Genomic DNA, 12,013 nt, shown 5'->3' on the forward strand with positions numbered 1-12,013 from the left:
AAGGATGTAGAACATAGAGATCGTTCTCCAGTTCCTTGTATGCGATGAATCTGTTATTTCTTTTAATAGTAATCGTATTACTAAAGAAGACAGAACAACCATCTGCACACAGTTTTGAAGCAAAAATCAAATTTCTTCTTAAGTTTTGTACATAAAGACAATCTTTCAGCACAATTTTTCCTTCTCTAAAAATTAACTCCACGGTTCCTATTGCCGCGGCTGCAACAGTTGTAGTAGTCCCCAAGTAGAGAGTGACTTCTCCTTCACTCAGCCTTCTGCTTACCTTGAACCCCTGCAGTGAGTTACACGCATGAGTTGAATTCCCAGAGTCAATACACTAGGACGCAGAAGCTACCAATAAGTTGGTTTCTATAACATAAGTTTTGAAATTACCTTTCTTGGATTCCAGGTAGGCAGGACAATTCCGTTTTCAGTGGCCGGTCTTCTTGCAGAAGTGATAGGAATTCGATGCTTTGTCTTTCTTCTACCTTTAGCCCTTAGTGGCTTTCTTCTGAGGCTTCTTTGCCTTCCTCTTTCTCTTGTCCATTTTTCTAGCTTCAACAAGCATAGCTACAGGCTCATCCTTTTTAATCAGTTCTTCAGCTCTTTGCAACATATTGCTGAGCTCTTGCAAACTGACATTCCACTTCTTCATGTTATAGTTCATGATGAACGGATTAAAGGAAGGAGGCAAAGAATTAAGGATAGCGTCTATCTGGGTTGCGAGGTCTAGCCCAGATCCAAGAGCCTCCAGTTCGTTGATGTATCCCATCATCCGAAGACAATGGTCGTGAACTTGTTGACCCTTGGACATTTGTGCGGTCATGAACTGTTTCAAGACCTTTTGTCGAGTAGAACGATTCTGCTCTTCATACATTGTCCTGAGACTGTCCAATATGTCTTTGGCAAGTTCGATCTGATCGAACTGCCTCTGTATCGGGTTGCCTAAGGAGGCAATGATGTAACACCGGGCAAGAGAGTTTTTCTCCTCCCATTCTTGATAGTCTCTCCTTCGAGCCTCAGAAGCCCTATCACCTGGACGCTCCGGGGCAGGATTCTTTGCCACTTTGTCCAGCTTTTCAGAAGCTAGAACCAGCATAAGGTTCCTGTACCAGTCAACATAGTTTGGGCCCTTCAACTTGTTGTCATCAAGAAGCTTTGCAAAAGATTCGTTTGCCATTTTCTGATAAAAGAGCAAACATCAGTCCACAACCTAATTTGATTCATGTTCATTTCATAGATATGGATTTTAATCTACGATCCATTTTCATTTATTCATCTCTGAGATTTCCCTCCTTTCTCAGTGACGGAGACTACGGGTTGTCTCTGAAAATGTTGGAAATCACATAGGGTGCATGGAGTCAACTGTTTCAGCTTCCTAACCCCACCACCTTTCTGTGAAAGATCATATCCACTCATCATATGTGTTTTCCCTTTGACCTCTGTTAGACAAGGTTCAGAGCCGTTTTCTAGTAAACCTTTCTGTCTAGTGAGTGCTTACCCATCATATTCGTGAACACCATGGTACTGTGAGAGAGTTCCCATTTTATGGTGAATCCCCTCCCACATCGGTCTATGACGCCCCTATCATCTTATGAAACACTCAGACAAGTCCAACAGCAAATGGTTAACCCATTTTCTGGTGCGTTTCCTCATTACTGAAGGACCCATCCTTATGCTAATGATGGAAGGCCTTTAGAGAGTTCATCATATGAATCTCCCTATCACATGCACTCATATTAGCTGGAGGGAACAAATAATTACGCCCTAGTTTGATTTAGGTCAAACCAAAGTGGCTCCGACTAACTTTCATAAAGCCAGATTTCGATGGGCCTTAAATCGGCTAGGGTTCTGCACGTAACCTCTCGATGAGGTGTGGGGCCCACCACTGAGGGGAGGTCATCCAATGACCAAAAGGGACACCATGGCAATGATGTGCATTCAGCCATGGTGTGCGCAAGAGCCACTGTCGAATGAACATGGGCCAAGTACTTATGGCCCATGTACGAAGCACATCACACATCCATACATCTCATGTAGGGATAAATTGATCCAATCAATTAATTATCTGTAAGGCCCGTTGGAAGCCCGTTAAAATTCCATAAAATTAACCATTAATATTATCTAGGTATATGGGCTGAATTAGGGTTACCCAGTTCGGCCCATATAGCTTTATCCTTTAAAATGAGCTTTTGCAGTTTTAACTATTTAAAACTAGGCCTTTACAGGCTGGGCCGAATTAACCATTTAATTAAATATCAATCCTCAGGCCCATTAGTGGGAAAAATTAGGGCTGACTTTCAGCCTTGATTAAACCCTAGAATTGGTCCAAACAGTTTGAACCAATCTTGGTTCGAATGGGTGTAGGGTTTGATTTTTAATTAAAATCCTTAATTCAAGAAAATAATTTGAAATTAAATAACTGATAAACGGAAAAACAAAAATCAGTTAATCAGGGCTGTTCGCACACTCCATCCTGCAAAACAAAGGTTAGATCACAGATTGTAGTTTCTCTAACTACAAATCGCAGATATCGAATCTCCCATCTACGAAATCTCCTATGCGCCGCCATCTTCGATCCAGAATTAAAAATAAATAGAAATCCTATTTCTATTAATTATTACATCATATCAAATTCCTATACATTGAGTCTAAAAATAAAAATAAAATTTTTTACAGACCAAATGTAATAAATAAATTCAATAAACTGCAAATCTTGTAGTTCTCCCTGCATAAACCCAGATTTCGATCTCCTCTTGTACGAACAGCCCATAAATCAAGAAAATTATAAAGAACTATTCTAAATAATAATCAGATTTATTTAAAATTAATTTCAGATTATTTGCCCATCTGTTTTGGGAACAAATTTCCCAAAACCCATATCTGCGCAAATTGGGTGGAACGCTTCTCCCTATTTGCGAAGGTTCAAATCTGAAACAGAATGGTTCAAGATTTGCACATGGCTCAGATACCACTGAAGGGATAAGAAATCCATCATATAGATGATGGGTTTGTCGAAGCTCTCAAAATTATTACTAGTCCCACAATAAAATATTTGCAGTAAAAGTGGTTCTAGGTCGAATCCCATAGGGAGCAAATCAGTAATCTCTTAGACGAATGGGTAAAGTAATTGTGTGGGAAAATTAAATAACTAAAATTAAAAGAATAACAACTAAACAAACAAGAGAAAATCAGTCTTACCGAATTCTGGTTCAAGGGTTCGGGTTGAATCGATTGGCCATCGATCCTAGGTACAATTCAGCATTCTTGCAATTCAAGCATTTAACCTTAGATTTATTAGGATAGCCATAATAAACCTTGTGTTTTCCTAATTCAGTTGACCAAACCCAGCATTCGATCAACACTTATCACCACTCAACTGGGTACAATAGCGTTCCATGTTAAACAATGATAGCATTAAGATTTGTGAAAACAGTTAAACCAAAATAACAATAATTGAGATTGCTGCAATTACTGAATTTTGTTCCATCGATTCTTTTAAGTTGAACCATGTTAAAACATTGGTCAAAGGCTGTCACGAACAATTGACCCAAAAAAGATATCAACCTAATTGCTACTTGTACCATTATTCGTGATAATTACGGATCACCAAAATCATGGATAGCAGTAGGAAAATCAACATTAATTCAGTTTGTCCGATTAATTAACATTAACATCCAATAAAAATGTGCACAAGAACTAATGAATACTTGAATTAAAAAGAAAGAAAATAAAGTAACTACAAAACTTCACAATGACACAATCGAACCTCCCCCCTTGAACCAGAAAAAGAAGCTTAGCTACTCATGATCTGCGCAATCTCCATGCTCTTCTTCTCCATAGCCGAACTGCCTTCTTGCTTCTTGGTCTTCTTGATGATCTCTTGGATCTTGGAATGAGTGATTTCTAGAGTTGGTTCGCCCCCCTCTTTATATAGCCAAAGGAGAGGGCTGTTTTCCAACTCCTTCTAGGAGATCATCTTATCCTTAGGGAGTTTTGATCTTATCTTGAACTAATCCTATCCTATCTCTTATCTAATGCTCTAATCTCAATCTTTTTTATCTCTCTAGGATTACATTCAAGACTTTAGATCTGATAAAACTCTCTCCTTGGATATTACATTCGAAATTCGGACTCTTAACTCTTGAATTCGAGTTGGGCTGCTTCAAGGTACTTCTGCGAGTTGGGCTTAAGTTGTGTAATGGGCCTGGATGCGAACTTGCTCCGACTTTGGGCTCGTTTTCGTACTCGATTCGGGCCGAGTTTGTCACAACCCAAAACATAAAAGTTGTGGGCCTTCCTTTCATATTTCTAATGCTTCTTGAATTGTCCAATTCGGTGTCCGGAATTGAGAGTTAGGCCCAGATTACTGACTGTCGCCGAAACTGTGCAAAATCATCCGATTTGCCCTATTTTCTTCCAATTGCCTATTTATTGCCCTGAATCGAAATACAAGAGTAATGAGTCCATTTAAGTGCTAAATAAATGTAAAAGAGTGAATATTAGGGGATAAAATTAGGGTTCGTTTTGGTCTCATCAAATCCCCCCACACTTAAACTTTGCCCGTCCTCGGGCAAGGAAAAAAAAACTCAAGTAACACAAGAGAGACTAACTATTGATTTTCAATCTTTTTTTTTTTTTACATGAGGCCTGGTTCATTTCATGCTTTAGTTCAGACTTGGTAACATTTTCCTTTTCATCTCTTTCTCCCCTTTTTCTTGTCCAAGAGTGATCGCAAATCACCATTCCTCATGGTCCCAAGTTAAATCGATAGTCAAGGAGACAAGCCTTCCAGGGCTGAAACTCCTTGGACTGCACGGGTGCTCATTGCTTTTAACAAACCAATTCAGCCAGATGCAATTACTTTCCTTTGAATCAAAACAAGGTGTGCTTATTGCCATAAGTTTGCTATGTATCACATCTCCACCACTTAGTGTGAATTCCTAGGATCTGAAGGTGAGAATGGGGTTGGGGTTCTAGGGTGAGTGCATTTTATGCTCCATCTCACCCTTGCCTTCTTTTCAAGATGTGAGTGCATTTTATGCTCCATCTCACACTTGCTTTCATTTCTAAATGTTAGTGCATTTTATGCTCCGTCTCACACTTGTTTTTTTTTTCTAGATGTGAGTGCATTTTATGCTCCATCTCACATTAGTCACGATTTTAGTTTCAAACTCCCTTTCTCTTTTTTTTTTTTTCACAAGAATCACAGGGTTACACCGTCTGATCCATGAATTCATTGATCGTGGTCTCTATATGCCTAACACAGCAAGTTCTAGAATAATCAACCCATGTTTGATAGATAATTATGTGAAAATCAATCAAACCCTTATGCATCTTGCCTATTGATCGATTAAAATCATGAGGTCCCATATGCAGCCAAGAAAGATTCAGTTAGTCATGCTTGCATCCTATCTTATCTATTCAGCCTAAGCACATGATTCCTGATAAGTTGAAATCGTTCAAGGATAAGTTTCCGGGAGCAGAAATTTGAAAAAGAAGGTATCCCAAATTTCCATCAGATTTTCCTAATCCCCCCACACTTAAGTTATACATTGTCCCCAATGTATGTGATTATGCATAAAGTAGAAGGATTTGGGAGTACTTCCCTGTTTGTCTTGTTGGGTTCCTGCTAAACACAAAAAATCAAAACCAAACAAAATAACAAAATTAACTAAACACAATGGGTTGCCTCCCACAAGCGCAATTGTTTAACGTCGTTATGCTCGACGTCCTCCTTTGCTACTTTAGCTCTCGTGGTTTCAGCTTTCGGTGTGATCCCCTTCCATCCATCATGAACGGGTTCAAATCTGGAATAGGGGCATTCGTATCCAATTGTGCACTCAATTCTAGCTCCTCATTCATATCTTTTTCAAAAAATTCCTGCACAGTTGGATCAATAGTGTCAACTGAATGGTCATCATTTGGGTACTTCGTAGCTTCAAAAATATTAAATTTAATAGTCTCCCTGCCGATTTCGACGGAGAGGGTACCCTCATCCACATCTATTTTGGTCTTGGCCGTTTTCATAAATGGCCTGCCTAATAGAAGTGGGGCTGAACTTTCGATCGTGTCCTCCTCCATATTCAGAATGTAAAAATCAGCTGGGAAAATTAAATCGTTAACCTGCACCATTACATTCTCAACAATCCCTTCTGGGAAGGCGTTAGAACGATCAGCTAATTGGATAACAGCTTTAGTTTCACTTAAAGGACCTAATCTCAAAGCATAGTAAATCGAGTATGGCATGATGTTGATAGATGCACCTAAGTCTAGCATGGCATACTCGATTTGCTTATTGCCAATCACACAAGGTAGGGTGAACATACCTGGATCAGCATGTTTTTCTGGTAAGGTCCTCTTGATCATGGCTGAAACGTTCTCTCTAACTCTTGAGTCCTGCACCTTGTCTTCTTCCTGCCCTTTATCCACCTTCCTTGGTGATGTAGGTTCCAGCTGTAGTTCTCTCTAACTCTGGTCTAGTTCAAAGATTCAATTAATCCCACACTGTATGTGCCTATGGTCTCACCCTGATAGATGAGACAAAACATCCCAATCGACTTGGTGGCACCATAGTGTCAGCCTTGTCAGGATAGGTCTCTTAGACCGACCCACTGGCTGTGAACATTCTAAACTAACACGAGTCTCATTAAGTGTCTAGTTTAAGGGTATTACACAGAAACATCTCATGGGAAAATGAATCAAATATGCACTTTTATTCATTTACAATAAACTCATAAAGTACATCATTTTTATTGAAGCTAAGGGCATACAAAACTGTCTAACAGAACAGTCACAATTTCAAAATAGTGACTGTTTAAAAGTTAAAAGTTAATGACTGTTAACTTTCAATTGTGCCTCCCTCTTGATCACACCCAATCTAGTGGTGACCGTTGATCTCATCAATGGTGATCCATGGTCAGCATAGCACCAAAACCAAAGCCGTCCTTCGCAAGCCACGCGGGTGCGAGCGAAGTGCGAGCAAAGTGCGCCTCTAAAGCGCCTCATTGCGCCACACACACGCATGTGTATGCATTGCGCTGTATCAAACCTCCATACTCTCCTCTACTATTTCTGAGGAGTGTAAATCAGCTCTTATTAAAATACTAAAAACAAATGTTATAATTTTCCAATGTGGGATAAGTTCAAAACTGGCTTTTGTAATAGAAAAGCTAATTTTCCAATCAAGTGTGCAGGTGCAATTTCTCATATAATTGACCAATCAAACCCATTGGATTTAATCTCTTATGAGACTAAAATTCAACAACGTTTTCTCTAGTGCACGCCTTGTTCCTAAAAAGTGAGGAGAACCGTGACATCCTCCCACGAGTATTTAAAGCCACACCATACAAGGTATTTCTCTCTTTTGCTTTTACCTCATCTCTTGCTCTTTTGTTCTTCTAAGCTTTTCAACTCTACTCAGTTATGACTAGTTCAGCTTTAGCACCCCGACTTACTAAACATCTTCTCCCTTCTTACTAACTTAAGCATTGAAGTGCTTCACCCCAAGGTATGGATCAAAATTTCGTGACGTATCGGCCAATATGTATCATATCGGGGCCTTCTCAATACGCCCCTATAGGGGCTGTATCAGGTTAGGCCATGGTTCAAAGGGTAGCTGGGACTTAAACCCAACCCTCTGAATCGGTTTTGAAAAAATTAAATAAAACACAAGAAAAAGCATTGGTACAGCCTATATTGATATACCCTCAAGGAACCACCTTGAGGCCTCTCACTTCGGCTAATCACAACTCGCCCATTGTACCTCATCCAACTCAACAAGATTTATCTGTTGCTCATCCACCTCAATTTAGATAGCATCAATCGGTATTGTTTGTGAAAACTAGCACAAAAAGCTTTTGGTTTCTCTCCTCTATCCTTTTGTGAACTAATGACTGCCTCCAAAGAACATCTCTGGTCACTACAACAGTCACTCCCTCTTAGGGATCTCACTCCAAACATATCTCTCTACCTAGTAACTCTCAGAACCAGCTTCAACTCCCTACGAAGAAAAGTTGAAGAACCCATCACCTCATTGCAGGCTCTGGCACAACACGTTCCCCTACCACCAACTCCTCTCACTGACAACCAACCTCATGTGAGTAAAGTTCCCCCTTAGAAGGGCACAAAACTGAGCCCAAAATGCTCACTCTCAAAATATTCAACATTTAGGAGGGGGCCATCCCTGCTAGGGAGCACCTAGGACCTTAAGGTCACCAATGATAACAACAATATCAACATTAATTTCACGCTGAGTCCAACTTGGTGAAAGACCAATACGTTCCTCCGAAGTCTACCAAGCAACAATATATCGGCATTGAGATACAGGACAAATGAGAGCAACTAAATGGACTAAAAAAAAGCTACCTCACCATTACACTCTAGTTGGAGGAGCTCGGGTGAGCAACTAGAGTGTAATGGTGATCTCCCCTATTGAATTCAACATTAACATTTAGTTGAGATACAGGACAAATGAGATCATGGGCGATCTCCCCTATTGGATTCAAGCCGTCATAGTTAGAAAAGTATGACAACACCACTGACCTTGTGGACCATTTAGAGGGGTTAAAGGCTATTATGTCCTACATGGAGCCTCGGGTGCATTGATGTACAAAATTTTCGTTACCACCCAAAAGGGAGCAGATCAGTCATGGTACTTTACCCTACCTCCAAGGTTCATTACCACTTTGAACAAGTTTGGGGACCTTTGCTCAATGTAGTTCATCAACAATAGATGACATGGAAAATTGCTACCAACACTGAATCTATACAAGTCCAGAACCTGGACCTGTTAGGCCTACGAACCTCCTATTTCTGCTTCTCTCTTTAGAAAATGGTCTCAAGATATTATTGAGCTCAAAAGTACATCAATGTTGAAGAAACATATTCCCAATGTAAAGAGACCAAGAAAGGGCGGTGCAAAGAGCATTATGACCACTTCGGCCATGATGGGAAGAGGTCAGATCAATGTCGAGATCATAGGAGAAATCCCTCGCCAACCTTCAGGTTCAACATACCGCAGATCGTGATCATGATCCTAGTGCCTAGGATCGACCCATAAATCATAACCCATCAAATTGTTATCTATTCGTGTTATTGACCTCTATAGTAGAAGAAGAGAAACTTCACCCTGAAGTGGTGGAAATAATAAACAAGGAGGTCAACAAACTCTAAGTGGAGGATCTACATCAACTTCACCAACCTCAATAAAGGCATGCTCTAAAGACAACTTCCCTTTACCAATGATAGACCAGCTCATTGATGCTACATCGGGCCATGAACTACTCAACTTCATAGATGCTTTCCAGAGGCAGATGCAATATAAGAGGCAAAGTAAACACTTAATTGTGAAGACTTTAAATACTTTGAACTCATAAAACAGGCCCACAAAAGAAATGTTTTCCAACGGCCTAAAACAAGCTTTTATTACATTATTAAGGTTGTGAACACCAAGACCCCTTCTTTCAAGGGTTTGCATATCTACCTACTAAAACTAATGGCTAGAATTATTATACATTGTATAATATGCATGCAGAGATGTTGTTAGACAGTTTTGTATGCCCTTAGCTTCAATCAAAATTGATGTACTTTATGAGTTTATTGTAAATGAATAAAAGTGCATATTTGATTCATGTTCCCTTGGTGTGTTTCTATGTAATACCCTTAAACTGAACACTTATTGAGACTCGTGTTAGTTTAGAAAGTTCACAGCCAGTGGGTCGGTCTGGGGAGACCTATCCTGACAAGGCTGACACTGTGGTGCCATCAAGTCGGTTGATGTGGCTTGTCTCAGCTACCGGGGTGAGACTCCAGGCACATACAGTGTGGGATTAATTGAATCTTTGAACTGGACCAGATTTTCAGTATTGCCCTGGACCTTGGAGATTGCTGGGCAAAACTGGAAAGTTACACCCGACCTCTACACTCGATTATGATACTGCACTAGGTGTCTGATCGGGGTGTCTTTGATGTACCAATCAATGAGATCCTTAGCGGGGGTCAAAACCTGGGTATGTTGGGATAATCCAATAATTCATATGAGTGGCTGATCATAGTGACAGGATCAGCCCCTTTGTCGGACAAAGGTAATGATCGGGGATGCGCTCTAACTGTGGGAAACCAAGACTGCCGGCAGCCGATTTCAACCGTTGAGATTTGTTTTGCAAAATATATTTTATATGAGATATAAAAGTATATATATATATATATATATTATGGTTTCTAAAATGTTTGCAAAAAGGTTTTAATTCCCGGGATCCATATAAGTGGAGAGTGCAGCACTGTTCCTTGCAGCCGAGGGAAAGAACCTCTCTTGTCGGGCAGTGTATGATCATTAAGGGCTGAGAGGTTAAGTGTAAGACCATTGAGGATAATACCTGATGGGCTAATCTTGCATCTGCCCACAGTCCCTGGGTGTTACAAGGTGGCTTGGCCCAGGGACCACTTAGGGTAAGTGTTGGGCCCATAGAGCCCATTTGATGGGTTTCCGGGGGTGCACTGTCTTAACAGTGTATTCGACAAGGCCTTGTAACAAAGGCTGGGCCGAACCCATGTGGCTGATGTGTAGATCAATGCTTGGGTCCCACGCCATACAGGGAAGCCCAACTGGGCAGCAGTTAGGAAGGTTAAGTGAGCACATAAGCTTACTGGACTAAAGCCCATTTTGAACTGGGCTATTTATTTAGTTAATTAAAGGGGCGAATTCTGAGATAGATTAGCAGATAGGATAGGGTCTTAACCCTATCCACTCAGAGAGTCCAGATCTGAATGTGATTCAGATCTAGAAACCTCCTAATGGGATTAGGATAAAGCTAATCTAATCTGCAGATAAGATAAGGGTTTATCCTTATCACTAGAAGAGAAGGCTGATCCAAATATGATTTGGATAAGCACCTCCTAATGGGATTAGGAGCTGATCTTTCAAGTTAACAAAAGAAGGAAGGGGGCGGCAGCCTTGAGAGAGACTAAGAAACACATCAGATCCTCTTTAGTGCTGAAATCAAGAAGAGAGAATTCTGCACCCTGCGAATACTCTCTTGCCGCCTCCCTGCTCTTGCCGCCCTGTTTGCCAGTTTGATCTCCAGCTGTGGGAGAAGTCAAGATTGGATCTTGACATCAGTTCTTTGAGAAAGGATTGAAAAGGAAGCTGTGCTCACATTCCATCCGACTGTTTCTTGCAAAGGACAGAGTTCTTGGGGAAAAACATTGCTGATTCTGCTCCATCCTACACTGCGCCATCTTTAGTGGGAGTAGTCTTTGGATCCTTCCTTGGGCGTGAACACCTTTGTTGGGAGATATTACTACTCTGTATCAGGTATTATTCTCTCCCAGTCCTTTTGGTTCAGATCTGGTTCAGTTTAAGGTTCAAGATTGATCCTTGAAAATATGATTATCTAAATAGGGAATGTGATTCCCAGTTGAAGGGAGAGAAAAATTTTTGAAATTCGCCCCTTATTCCACAATCTTTGGGCATCCAAGGGATGGATCTCTCATCCTTTCAATGGTATCAGAGCCTCAGGTTCAAATCTTGAACCATTCTGTTTCAGATAAGAACCTGCGCAATTAGGGACAAGGCGTTCTACCCAATTTGCGCAGATTTGGTTTTGGGAAATTTGTTCCCAAATCAGATGGGCAAATAATCTGAAATTAATTTTAAATAAATCTGATTATTATTTAGAATTGTTCTTTATAATTTTCTTGATTTATGGGTTGTTCCTACAAGAGAAGATTGAATTCTTGGTTTGCGCAGGGAACCTGCGATTTTGCAGTTCTTGAATTATTTTGGGTCTGTAAATAATTTGTTTTTATTTTCTAGACTCAATGTATAGGTATTTGATCTGATGTAATTATTAATAGAAAAAGGATTTCTATTTATTTTTATTTTGGATCGAAGATGGCGGCGCAGAGAAGGAGATTTTGCAGATAAGAGAAATGCTATTTGCGATTTGCAGTTTGTGAAACAGCATTCTGTGATCTAACCTCTGTTTTGCAGGAAGGATTGTGCGAACAGCCC

This window comes from Nelumbo lutea, chromosome 1, assembly GCF_056320005.1.
Source record: "Nelumbo lutea isolate HS-2025 chromosome 1, American lotus-T2T, whole genome shotgun sequence".
Lineage (NCBI taxonomy): Eukaryota > Viridiplantae > Streptophyta > Magnoliopsida > Proteales > Nelumbonaceae > Nelumbo > Nelumbo lutea.